Source organism: Moschus berezovskii, chromosome 15 (assembly GCF_049115385.1).
Source record: "Moschus berezovskii isolate FMDL1 chromosome 15, NW_MosBer_1.0, whole genome shotgun sequence".
NCBI lineage: Eukaryota > Metazoa > Chordata > Mammalia > Artiodactyla > Moschidae > Moschus > Moschus berezovskii.
The window spans coordinates 5,015,928-5,028,139 of record NC_142474.1 but is presented as its reverse complement, the minus strand read 5'-3'; the positions used below and the strand labels follow the sequence as shown (position 1 = coordinate 5,028,139).

The window sequence follows — 12,212 nt, the reverse complement described above, 5'->3', positions numbered from 1 at the left end:
GAGGGACTCTGTATCTCGCCCCCACGGTCCATTTCCTGTGCGAGGCCGGGCGAGGACCGCTGCTCTGAGGGTCAGGAGAAGGGTCGGCCCTGCTGCACTGTGAGCTGGCTGTGGAACACGGCGGGACGCTCTCCCGCCTCTGAGCCCCTTTTCCTTATCTGTAAAATGGGGGTGCTGACGCCTGCTCCGGCATCCCACAGAGTTGGGCGCCAGCAGATGGCATGAACCGCAGCTCCGGGCATCTCGGTTGGTTTTCCTCGAGTCTCTCTAAGGGAGTCAACCACAGGAGAAATGGAGCCTTCCGACAATGCCTCCCCCAGACCCGACCTTATAACCAGTGGACTTGGCCCTGTCAGTCAGTGCATTTGAGTCGCAAAGTACCCAGGGCACGCACACTCTGTGCCAGGTTCTGGGAGGATGTTTTACAATTAGTAGCGCAACATTAACGATGTCAGCAACAGCCAACGTTTATTGAGCATTTGCCGGGTGCAAAGCATTATTTGCTTTGGCCTCACTGAATTTCCCAAACAAACCTGCTAGATAGGTATCATTGGGACCCCCATTTTCAAGAGAAAACTCAGTCCAGAAAGAGAACGACTTGCCCAAGGCCACACCATTAGGTTGGACTCCGTTTATATTTGGTTCCAGACGGGACACCACTGCCTGCAAATGCCCACAGCCCAGTGGGCAGGCAGTTGGACCCCTCCCACAGGCGACATTCCTAGTCCAAGCTTATGTTTCTCGGGACCAACGCAGGGTCAAACATTCCACCAATGTTTTGTCGCGGAGACCTCGCAAGACCTTTCTGAGGAGTTGCTATCACTGCTGTCATTATCTGGTTCACACAGAAGAGACACAGAGGTCCCAGGGGCTGCGTGGGTGGAAGGCTAAGCATTCAGGCCTTCCTGACTCCTTTTCTTAAGGCCTTGCCCCCCTCAAAGGGAGCAGGACACCATGGCACTAAATCCACGCAGAGACAGTCACGAGTGTCAGACCACAGGTCCCAGGGGGCTTCCTGGAGGAAGAGGATTGCAAAAGATGGGCAGAGCCTGCATGGGACAGGTTTCTTCTCTCCAGGCCACCCTGGGCATTGGCCAGGTCGTGGGGGCTGGATGGCTCAAGAGGACCCGACCCTGCCCTGTCCCACAGGCCTGTCTGCATGCCAGGCCGGGGCTGGCCTTGTGTCTACACGCCTCTCCTCGCTCTACAGGCCCTGGGAAGGAACATGCAGAGACAAGGTGATAGTGGGGTTCACATACCTTGGGGGAGCAGAAGGTACGCAAAGCCACAGGCGATTCAACGCCACCTGCTCTGAAACCACGGAAGACTGGAACCGACGCCAGGTCTATCAACAGGGGGCTGGGTTAAGCGACAATGGCACCACCGCACACGCCTTGAGTGTCAGCGGAGTTAAGAATGGGCGGGTCCTGGGTCAGTAATAAAAACTGACGTTTAGGGACTTCCCTGGTGGCCCAGTGGTTAAGCACCCACCTGCCAATACAGGGGCCGCTGGATTGATCCCCGGTCCAGGAACTAAGATCCCGCATGCCTGTGCATGGCACCCATGGAGCCCTCGCTCCCTAGAGCTCAAGCTCCACAAATAGAGATGCCACCGCAACAAGAAGTCCACACACCGAAACTAGAGAGGAACTCGAGAAAGCCGGTGCAGAGCCGGTGCAGCCACCGATGAATAAACGTTAAATGTAAAGCTGACGTTTAGGAAGGCCTTCATGTGCAGTCAGGGGCTCCTCTGAGTGGACCCCCTCGTGTGGTCCTGACAGCAATCTCAGGAGGAAGGACCAGGATTGTCACTTTAAAAATGAGGAAACTGAGGCCACAGGACCTCAAGCCCACGGCTCGCAGCTACAGCACAGCTGGGCCCTGGTGTGGGCAGTGGGCGTCGGCGGCCCTCAGGGGACCAGCCTACCACGCGGCCTCCCAGCTGCTCCATCTTGCCACGAGCCTCTGCAGTTCCTGGGAGCCGGGAAGGAAGACAGACAAACTCCCTTCAGCAGCCCCCGCCCTGCACCAACCTGGGGCGCAGGTGCAAGGAGAAGAGGCTTGACTGAAGCATCCTCGTCTCAACCGGCTTCTGATAACTCGGCCACTGGGGTAGCTAACTTCCCCTCCAGCCAGTTACGGCCAGTTTTTATAGCCTTTCCTGGAGTCAGCACGACAAGGAAAACTCAGTGAGCTACAGGACCCCTTTCAACACTAGCAGCCGGGTATCACGGTTGGGGGTGCAAGAAGGAAAGAAAAGTCACTTTTTTCCCCCACTTTGAGCTCATCCACAGAACACAAGCCTGGGCGGCCAACGTGCTGGTGTTGAGAAAAGCTGTTCTCAAGCGGAACTGATTGGCAACAGAAGTGGAATTTCCCCCCCAAGAAAAGTATAAACACTCTTTCTCCCTGGGAATTACCCTTCGGAATAGGTATTCCAGACGTGTGTGCAACGGCCCGAGCATGGCCATCAGCCTCACGTGGATGAGGCCAGAGACCAGTGTTGGTCACCACTCATCCTGGACAGTCTTTCTGGCCATAAGATGGTCACCAAGGTCAACGGCCAAACCAGCCCAGCCTGGAGTGGACATCTACCTTCCTGTGGCCCAGCCTCTGCTCGCTCCCCACAAGAGTTGCTGCTGGCTTTGGGGCACCTCAGGGCTTCCTTGGTGGCTCAGCTGGTAAAGAATCTGCCTGAAATGCGGGAGACCTGGGTTCGATCCCTGGGTTGGGAAGATTCCCTGGAGAAGGGAAAGGCTACCCACTCCAGTATTCTGGCCTGGAGAATTCCATGGACTGTACAGTTCATGGGGTCGCAAAGAGCAGGACGTGACTGAGCAACTTTCATTTTGGGGGCCACCTTATGTCCGGATTCACCGACACTGGCTTGGGTGGAATTGATTCCCACTCAGCTCCAAGGATGAGCCTTGTCGGTTCCTTCCGCCAATGAGAGTATTCCAGGGATGTTTCAGGAATGAGCATACGACCCGACAGGAAACAGCATGGCACGAGAAGAACCCTGGCACGTGGCTTCTGGAAGACAGCGCTCTTGCATTCTAGAGGTGCAGAGAGGTGAAGTAATTTGCCCAGAGTCACACAGCACATTGACAAGGGGTCCAGGATTTGAACCCAAATCTGGAGGACTGAGGCCTTCCCTGGGGGCTCAGTGGTAAAGACTCTGCCTGTCAACCCAGAAGAAAGCGAATATTTCCCTGAGTCTTAACTGAGTGCATGCTATAGGATAGACACAGCGCTGAACAAAACAGGAGAAAAAAGAGAGAGAATCCTGCCCTCAGGAAGCTCGCATTTTTATTTTAAAAAATAACTGTGTCCATCTGGCGGTGCTGGGTCTTTGTGGCTGCACTCCAGCTTTCCCCAGTTGGAGCGGGCGGGGCTCACCCTCCAGTTGCAGCGCGCGGCCTTCGCCTTGCTGCGTCTTCTCTTGTTGCCGAGCTTTGGCAGTCGAGGTTGCCCGGCTGGAGAGCACAGGCTCAGGAGTGGTGGCGCAGGGGCTTAGTTGCTCCGTAGCACGTGGGATCTTCCCGGATCAGGGAGCAAACCCGTCTCTCCTGCATTGGCAAGTGGATTCTTTACCACGGAGCCACCAGGGAAGCCCCTCCAGCAGAAGATATTTTGAAAAAGAACAATAACGTATTGTGTGTTAGATGATGGTGAGAAGTACGGAGGGAGCCATGTGGAGATCTGGAGAATGAGTGTCCCGGGCAGCGGGGGAGGCAAGGGCAAAGGTCCTGAGGCCACACTGAGCACCTTACTCAGCAGCGAGTTCGGTGATGGGGCGGGCAGGGGAGATGAGGTCCAGGTTCTGTGGGGCCTGGCGGCTGTAGTTAGCACTCAGCCTTCTACACCGGGTGAGGGGGAGCCAGGCCGGCAGGGAGGAGGCGCCCTGAGCGGGAGGGGCGGGATCTGATCTCCTTTGACCAAGACCCCGCTGGCTGCAGGTGCAGGACAGGCAGTCAGAGAGGCAGAGACATCAGGGAGGAGGCAACCACAACAGTCTGGAGACAGACGGTGGCCGCGCGGACCAGGGTGCAGGGGCGGAGGGGAGCGGTCAGCTTCCAGAGACAGGCGGACGGTGGAGCCAACGGAATGTCCTTTAACTGAGAAATGGAAGCAGCTGGGCTCTATTTGTGTGTTCGGCGGTCAAAAAAGTTTGAGCCGCGGGACTTCCCTGGTGGTCCAGTGGTCAAGAATCCGCCTTGCAGGGCAGGGGACACAGGTTCGATCCCTGGTTGGGGAACTAAGATTCCACATGCAGCGTCCACAAGCCACAATGAAAGCAACGAAGACCCAACGCAGACAAATTAACTAATTTAAAAAAGAGTTCTACATGTCCCAACAAAGACTGAAGATCCTGCAAGCTGTAGGCTGCAGCTAAGACCCAGCGCAACCAGATAAATAATGAAAATATATAAATTTTTTTTAAAAATAGAAAATTTGAGACCTGATTTGAAAACAGAGATGTGGTTGTCAGCATAGCTCCCCTCTCACAGTCCTCCTGGGGGCAGGCATCAAAAGCTTTAGGTCTTCCTGTGCTAGCAGGGAAAAACACCCAAGGTGTATTGTCAAGTGAAAAAAGAAAGATGCAGAATAAAATGTAAGAATGATCTCATTTTTGAAAATTAAAATTACATATGTGAGTGATATAGGCTTCCCAGGTGGCGCAGGGGTAAAGAATCCACCTGCAGTGCAGGAGACCCGGGTTTAATCCCTGGGTCAGGAAGGTCCCTGGGAGGAGGAAATGGCAAACCCACTCCAGTATTCTTGCCTGGAGAATCCCCATGGACAGAGGAGCCTGGGGGCTACAGTCCATGGGGGTCACAAAGAGTTGGACACGACTGAGCAACTAACACGCACACTCACACGCATGTGAGTGAATGAATGGTCTGGAAAAGGTTGCCTGCAGTGGGACCCACCGAGATTTAAACTCCGGATTGCTGTTCCTACATGCAAAATTAAAAATTAAAAAAACAAAACAAAACTGGTTTTAGCTCTTTTTAAAATTACTGCGGGCAGGGCTCACTTCCTGCCATCCCAGCCTCGCTTCTCTGAGGCGGCCAGTGTCCCCACCTGGGCCTCCTCCTTGGCCGGGACCCTAAGAAGGAGGAGCAGGGGAATGAGAAATATTTTCCTCTCGTGCTTGCCGGCCTGGGAGACTGGAAAGAGCCCACCTGGCTCCGAGGCTTTCTAAAAATAGAAGGTGGTCTGAACTTCCCTACAGGTTTGGCTTAGCTGTCCCTCCTCCAGATCCAAGACGCCGTTTTGATTAGAGAATCGTGTGCTGTGCATTAACAACAAGGATGGAAGGAGCGAGACCTGAAATGGGATGGGATTTACAGGGAGCCACCCCCGAGGCGACCCGGAAACACCCCGCAGATGTTGGGTCGTGAATGAGGGAGCCAAGGACGCGGGGAGCGGGGGCCTTCCTGCTGCCTGAGCTGGGACCCTGGAGGCAGCTGGTGCCAAGGACACCCTCTGCCCCTCCCAGTCTCCGCATCCATTCCAGAACTCAGGGCAGGAGAGAGGAGTTTGGCTGTTGGTTTGCTTGAGGCCAGAGGAAGAAGCTGAGGGATTGTATCCAAGGCTGGCTGCCTGGAATTTGAATCCCTCTGGGTGAGAGCTGAGCACGATCTCTCAGGACGGCCATAAGATTTCTAAGACCCTGGGCACAAGCAGAGATGTGGCGGGGCCAGCGGTGTGTGGGTAAAGGTTTTAACAACCAGTTTTCTGGGGGAAAGGGTATGTGTGTGTAAGCACATGCACATGTGTGTACAAATCTGTGCATTTACACACACTCTTGAACACATACATACTCAGGTTTCCCATAGATTGTATTGGCACAGAGGCTGCGTAACACACAACTTACAGATACACACAAAATGCACAATGGCCCCCTTGCTGTAAATTTCATGCACTCAAGTGATTCACACAGGACGCTGTTATTGATTTTGCCCCTCAACTCTTGTATCTATTGTCAATCTATGGTTATAATTGATGAGCGACTGTAGTTCCTTCCAGAACCTCGACTGATATCTGCTTTCACGCTAAGGAGTGAGAACAAAGGATGCAGCAGAGGGCAGGTCGGAGCTTTCCTGGCTTGTCAACAAAGTGAGCAGCTTCCTCGAGTTTTGCTGCTATTCCCACTGTGCCAAGTAGAGAGATAACACACTTCTGCGTTCAATCTGCATCAACCTTTTCTCCCTCCCTCTGTCCAGGTCATCTTGTCTGTTGACCTAGATAATCCACAAAACAGTAAGTCAGGCCCTGAGCTGTCCTGTTTGCATTTCCCCTTAGTGTCATTACTCCCACCCATGGCTGACTTCAGGCTACCAACCTGAAGTTGCAAAAAAAAATGGAACTGGGAGGAGATCTGCAATAGTGCACTGGAGAATTTCCACCAGACAGACACACCGGATGAAAATATCCCCAGGAACACCAGTATCAGTAACCAGGTAGCTTTTTTAAAAATGGAAAGAGATGAGCTTTGAGTACCTACGACCTTTGTTTTTAATATCATTTATTTAATCATAAATCTACGTAGTTTAATTTTTAATAATGGCTCTGTTTACCAATGAGTTCACCAAGTTCCTAAATATCTGACAACCGGTTTCACGAGTCGGTCCAAGCTGGCTCCAGCACACCATGCACAAGGGCCACAGAGCTGAGAGTGTCCAGGCGGGGAGGAATCCACAGCAGGTCAGGCGCTAAGCAATGGAGTCTGGCCCCACCAGGTGGGTGCTGGCAACAAAGCTGCCCAGGTGCTGTTACTGGTAAAGACTCTGCCTACAGGAGATGCAAGAGTTGAGGGTTTGATCTCTGGGTCTGAAAGATTCCCAGATTCCTGGGAATGGCAGGAAATGGCAACCCACTCCAGTATTCTTGCCTCGGGAGTCCCATGGACAGAGGAGCCTGGCAGGCTACACTCCATGGGGTCACAAAAAGTCAGACATGATTGAGCAACTGAACACACACCTTTCTGAAGCTTGTGGATACCCAGGACTGTTCTCACTGACAGCAGTCACTGGGCCTGCAGGCCAGCAGTCACTTCTTCAAGCTCGTCTGAATTCCAGCCTCCTCTCGCACACTCCATGACGCGCTGGGGGATTCATGGGGAGGTTTTCCTCCTCTCTAAGCCCATGTCTCACCCACATTTAGAACTTGAGTGCTCTGACTCTCTCCAGCCAGTCACAGCATTTTAGAGTTGCAAAGAGACTGTAAAGATTTCCTGAAATAATCCTTTTGTTTTACAGATGGGAAAAAGCAAGTCACTAGGAGAAGGCAATGGCAAGTCACTCCAGTACTCTTGCCTAGAAAATCACATGGACAGAGGGGCCTGGTGGGCTGCAGTCCATGGGGTCGCTACTAGTCGGACACGACTGAGCGACTTCACTTTCACTTTTCACTTCCACACATTGGAGAAGGAAATGGCAACCCACTCCAGTGTTCTTGCCTGGAGAATCCCAGGGACGGCAGAGCCTGGTGGGCTGCCGTCTATGGGGTCGCACAGAGTCGGACACGACTGAAGCAACTCAGCAGCAGCAGCAGCTCAAAGTTGCAAAGGAAACAAAAAAAGAAGAAATCAAAGGCAGAACTGCGTAGGGTGACCAACCATCCGGGTTTGCCCAGGACTGAGGGGAATCTCCTGGGACAAGCTGGTCACTCTTGAGCAAGGACCGCCAGTCGGGTCTCCAGTCAAGCCCAGGGCAGAGGACTTGGACCAGACCCAGAAAGAAAAGGAGTGAGTACAGAGCTGCCACGGGGTGGAATTCTCCAAGAGAAGAATAAAGAGGAGGCCACATCTGGGTGCTGGGACTTCCAGCGCAGCCCAGATGCCGGACACCCAAGGGACTTCCCACCTGCCACAGCCTGGCCGTGGATTTCCCAGCCCTCACTGATGTAACGTGCGTCCTCCTTGTGGGTGCCAGAGAGACACTCGCTGGCTTTATCTGCATCTTATCTCCTGGCTGCTGCCATCACAGCTGCAGGGATGCATATGCAAATAGCCTCTGATGATGTGAATACGTGATTCCCCCAAGGGAGGCATGTGGAAAGCACTGTACGTGTTTCACAATTCTGTTTGGTCCAGAGGAGCAGTGGGAGCCCAGAATGATTCGAAACAGATTTTTGAAAAGGCAAAACAAAATTGGAACACAACCTCATACAGACATGTGCCACTCTCCCCACCCCCAGCTCTCTCCACCCCTGCCTGACATTAACCCTCTTCTCTCACAGCCCCTGGGAGCTGCCCCAGGGCAGTAAATACCACAGGGAGCATCAGGCCGTCTGCATTCAAGCCAGGAGCCCCTGCCCATCCCCAGGCTGACAGACCCTCCGAAGAGTCAAAGGCTGGTCAGCCTGTGGCTTCGCCTGTCCAGTCCCTCTGCCTGCCTCCTACACACAACACTCCCTCTCATCCTTCACCTCTGCTCTCTGGGATCATCACAGACTCAGAACACAGAGGACACAAGTCCCAACTTCTGGAGGTGCAGAGCTTAGCAGGAGGCAAGTTAGAAGGATCAAGATCTGAGTCCCATCTCTGCTGCCAACCAGCTGTGTGACCTCGGGCAAGTCACTTCATTTCTCTGAGCCCCCCTCTGTCAGTGTAGGATGAGGATAATAGCAATAAGAACCTCTGTCCTGCCCTGGGGCTGGAGGGGACTGTCCAGGCTGAAGCTTCATCAATGCCCGGCACAACGCCTGGCGCAGCAGACCCACGAAACATAGTAGTCATAGGGAATTCCCTGGCATCCAGTGCTTAGGACTCTGTACTTCCACTGTAAGAGCCCAGGGTTCAGTCTCTGGTTGGGGAACTAAGATCCTGCAAGCCTGCCGCACAGTCAAAAACAAGAGGAAGAAAAAAATAGTAGTCATAGTAAGACCCCCTTAAAGACGACCTCCTTCAACCACCCATTTTAGGGCTGGACAAAGGGAGGCCCGGAGGCGGGTAAAGAACTTGCGCAAGGCCACACAGCGAGGTCCTCCTGCGGTCCCATCTCAGGCTCAGGGCTCGCGGAGCTCCAGGTGGGACGTGCTGGACACGCCGCCCTCCCACCCCGGAGTCTGGTCCACACTCACCACCAGGCAGGTCCGAACATTCTCTGCCCGCGTCGCCGGTCCCCTGGAGGCAGCTCGGCTTGCTTTATCGCTGAGACGAGCGAGCGGCGGCGCCCACCGGCGCGGGGCTCAGGAGACGAGGCTGTGCCGGAGCATGGCCTCGGAGGACCCCCGGCCGGGCCTCCCCCGCGGGGCCGGCGCTCCCCGGGCTCTTATCGGGCCGGGTCAGGGTGCAGGCGGCCGCGGAGCGGGGTTCCAGGAAGCCCGCCTGGGGCCCCCCGGCCGGCCCGGTCCCCCCCGGATGCCGCCTGCGGCTCTGGCCGCGGCCGATCGCCCTTCGGTGTCACTCTGAGCTCGGCCGGGGAGAGTTCCATGCTGGCCCCCAGCAGGCGGGGCCCCCACCCCTCACGGCCCGGCCCCCACTCCCATCTTGGCAAGGGGGCCGGGGCAAGGCAGCTAATTTCAAGTCTGCACGGCGTTTGCGTTCGTGTCCTGAACTCTCCACGATTAATCCCCGGAGCATCTGATTTCTGCTTGGCCTCGGAGGAGGGGTGTGGGGACGCCTGGAAGTTTCTGCTTACTCACTCGGCACCGGCTCCGGTGCTAATCGCAAACAGACCGGACGCAGGCTCCCCTCCCGCTCGCTCCTGGCCCCCTTACCTTGCCACTTTCGGCCCCCCCAGCCCCTCTGCTTTCTCCCCTCTTTCCCATCAGTCCCCCTCCCCCGCCTCTGTCCTGGATCCGACCCTGCGCACACCCCATCCCCGGGTCCAGCTTCCCCGCTCAAGCCCCCTTCACCTCCACACCTCCCACTTCCCCCTGGTGGGAATTAGCTTGGCCTTTTCCCTTTGCGTCTTTGCACTTAGTGGTCAGCCTCTTTTACTGCCTCTTTTCCTTATTTACAACCTAATTATTTCAGGGTTTGCCCCCCGCCACACCCCTGTTACATGCATGTGGAATTCCTATGAATTAGACAGCGTCTGCCAGTCAAGAGTGGGGTCCAGACAGGGTCCGCGGCTGGTTTGGTCATCTCGGTGCACCTCGGTTTGGGATCCTGCTCAGGGATGGACCTGGGAACAAAACCCCCATTGAAGCCACCACGGAGACCGCCCCCTCACCCCCCACCCCCACCCCTGTGGTGCCTCCCAGCCTGTAACACCTAGAGATGAATTTCTCTCTGCACCCCTTGGCTCCCTGCCACCCTGCTGCCACTGCAGACAAGACACCGGGAATAAACAGCCTCAAAGAAAAGAAGCTGATACCCCTCTCCACAGCGACACACACAGTCTGATGGTAATTTGGTGATAACTTTGAAAACCAGAAATAAGCATAGACTGCCATCCAGAACACTTAATGCACATCCATTAGGAGGCATGCACATTGACGTTTGCTCAAAAAAGAAGAAAAAAATGTTTATCATAAGAAACATCAGAAATATCCATCCAAAAAAATGACTGATTAAATGGAATATGCAGGAATCCAAGGCAGGGGTTTAAAGGGTGAGCTGCATCTGTAGGTAACAATGGAGTTGGGTCTTTGAGACGTATTATTGAGGGAAAAGGGGATCAGAAGGATGCAGTCAATATCATTTTGGTTGTGCAACCCTCCACCCTTACACATAAAATGAAATGCTATGGAAACACATATAAAGCCAGGAAAATATTCTGGAAGAATATGCACTTCACTGAGTCATTACCCCTGGGAAAGGGGAGAGGCAAATGTTAAGGGTGGTGCTCATACCTGTAGTAGCTTCATTTCAGAAAGTGCAATGGATTTATCTATTATCTCTGTCCCAACCAGCTTCCTTCACCAGCAACCTGGCACCCCATACTTGGAGAAAATTTCATCCATCTGTTGGCCTCCTTGGACTAACTCAAAGAATTCTGCAATCTGTCAGCCAAGAACTAAATGTCAGCCCTGAGGAGGGAACCCAGAAATTCTGCAAACGGTCCACTTTGATCACCTCTCCCAGGTGGCACTAGTGCTAAAGAACCTGCGTGCCAATGCAGGAGATGTAAGAGTTACGGGTTCAGTCCCTGGGTCAGGTAGATCCCCTGGAGGAGGGCATGGCAACCCACTCCAGTATTCTTGCCTGGAGAATCCCACGGAGAAGAGCCTGGCCGGCCACAGTCCATGCGGTCACAGAGTCAGACATGACTGAAGCGACTTAGCATACACTCATGCAGTCAGGTGTTGGGACCGAGAGCTGAAAGTGACTTTCCACTGAGTAAAATTCCTTAAGAGCCAGGGAGCTGTCCGAGTTACTCCAGAGTGGGCTTTGGTCTCCCGGAAAAGAGGCCAGCAGATCTCTATCTGAAAGCAAAGTGCTGGATTGGAAAGTGATGACTTGGTTTCAGGAAACAATGTCACCTACTCTATCTCATGAAACACGAAAACCAGTGTGAAGCCCTCTAATGGAATGAACGTGAGCGAGTTCAGACGTTTCGCCGAGACAGGGACTGCTGAGGAGCCCAGTTTCAGTTCAGCCCTCCTGCTCGCCGACCACTCACACAGCCCGTCTCACACACGACAGGCCTGATGCTGCCAAGTGCTTCCTGCCCACGCGCTGTGACGCAATGGAAGCTTTCCACGTCGCCCTTGTCCAATGCCCGCAGGCTTTGGGGAGTCACTGGGGCATCACTATAAAGAAGACAGATGATGTCCCCACAGCCCTGGGCCAGTGGAGGCCCCAGCCCCTCCGCCTTGTCCTCCAGGGCAGAAAGGAGCCCCGCAGGTTGGGAAGCCTGCAGCCTCAGACTTGGGGTTTCCAGCCATGTGAGGGCTGGCAGTTCCCAAGGGGAGGCTCCCATAAGGCAGTGACCAAGATGACTCTGGGCGGCACCCAGAGTGGGCATGGGGCAGCCCCACTGACTCCACAGTGCCGACGCCATTTTACTTCCGTGGCAATTCTCCTCACATCCCATTTGGCCTGGGAGAGTCTCAGCTTTGTGCTAACCCATCTTTAACACCTCTGCTGCTGCTGCTAAGTTGCTTCAGTCGTGTCCAACTGTGCGACCCCATAGACGGTAGCCCACCGGGCTCCGCCGTCCCTGGGATTCTCCAGTCAAGGACACTGCAGTGGGTTGCCATTGCCTTCTCTGTTAACACCTCTACCCTCTACTGACATCCCTTTTGGACAA

General features: G+C 54.3%; 1 protein-coding gene across 7 annotated transcripts in view; it reads right to left on the bottom strand.

Moving 5' to 3' along the window:
- RIPOR3 (RIPOR family member 3) overlaps positions 1 to 9,639 on the bottom strand; it is an 89,707-nt gene extending 80,068 nt beyond the window's left edge. For 3 of the 7 annotated variants that reach the window (XM_088843676.1, XM_088843677.1, XM_088843681.1), the window contains exon 1: positions 9,094 to 9,636. The gene's annotated coding sequence lies outside the window, so the exon portion shown is untranslated. Of the gene's footprint in view, positions 1 to 9,093 lie in introns of all 7 variants that reach the window. The other 4 variants (XR_016039075.1, XM_088843679.1, XM_088843678.1 and 1 more) reach the window with 4 other exon arrangements.
- Positions 9,640 to 12,212: the final 2,573 nt, after the last annotated feature.